Below are 1,444 nucleotides of genomic sequence, written 5' to 3'. Positions count from 1 at the left end.
CTCTTTCAGATATTGTTGTATTAAGCGTATAACACTGAAAAGTATTAAAGTTTTGTGTTAATCTGGCGCAACAATGATTTAAGGTTACATTTTAAAATCGTACTTACTCAGCTGACTCGATTTCAATCGACATTTTGAAATAAATGAGTTTTCTATTAAACTTTAATTTAAATTATATGAAACGAATCGAATCAGTAATGTATTTTTCAAAATTTTTTAAGCTATGATTACAATACGAATGACATTTGTTTGTTATTATTATAATAGAGTTGGAGTTCGTCAAGGATTAATATATATGTACACGAATCTTTTGGCACCCGGCAATAAAAAGTGACATTTAATGTCAGGGTAATAGTGACATAGCTTGACAGTTCACTTCGCGTCATTACTCTATGCATTTTGTGTGGCTTTTTAATATTATTCCATGAAATAAAGTGTTGAAAGCGTTTAAAAGTAGTGCAAGAGAGTTTTTTTTTAAGTGGGAGATATTTTCATTGCTAAGAAGAACTACTTCTACCCCCTACGGGGGTCCAGTAATTATATTTGAAAATGTGAATCAGAATTTGTTACCATTTGTTAATCAAGAAATTCCCTAACTCTCAAGGCGACTCATATTTTTAGATTTGAAATTTTAAATAAATTGTTATATACTAATTGACTTAAAAATATTTTGCTGAAAATTGTTCTTTTTTCCTATTTCAAATTGCAGGGACTGACCCTTTATTGTAACGTGTTTTGTGCACCTGGAAGTATGGCCTTCTTGACATAAATTTCATATTTACTTACGTAATAAGGAAATTACTGCTTGTACTCAGTAAAGTATTAAAAACTAATTATCTGATAATTTTAAAACGCACAGTTTAAATCATACCACACAGTTGTAATGTTCCTTGATTATAAACAACAATCATTAAGATTTCTGTTATTTTGTAGATAAGCCCTAAGTTTGCTATAAAGGTTTTTTTGTCTATAGAGTCTTCTCCTCGACAAAGGAAGTCTGAGGCATTTCCTTTACATTGTCAGATACAAGTACTTCCTTAACAATTTGCGTTTTCGTTTTCAAAAGGAAAGAATTTTCGATAAATGCGGAAACATTACCTTGTGTGTAACGCTAATTGCTCAGAGGCGCCCTATATGTATGCTAAATAGTGCCGCAACGATATGCACCTTTTTGACATTGACTGGAGGGCCAATTTTAGGCTGAAGATTTGTCTCTATTTCAGTATGTTACAAAGTACTCTGTGGCAGTATGATTTTTAACACAATTCTTTGGTTTTAACCGTTAAAAAAAGCAATATTTAGCTAATGTTGAAAAGTTTTACTTTTTTTACTGGTGCTACGGCTCACCGTTCTTTTCCCATACAAACACGGCTTTATTACACGACGAGCTGTTCCCCTGCGACTTCATCCGCATAAACTTATAAAAATGTTATTTTATAGTTTA

The sequence above is a fragment of the Papilio polytes genome, unplaced genomic scaffold (assembly GCF_000836215.1).
Source record: "Papilio polytes unplaced genomic scaffold, Ppol_1.0 DF821951.1, whole genome shotgun sequence".
In the NCBI taxonomy this organism is placed as follows: Eukaryota; Metazoa; Arthropoda; class Insecta; order Lepidoptera; family Papilionidae; genus Papilio; species Papilio polytes.
The sequence above is the reverse complement of the archived record's forward strand: the minus strand, read 5'-3'. Positions refer to the sequence as shown.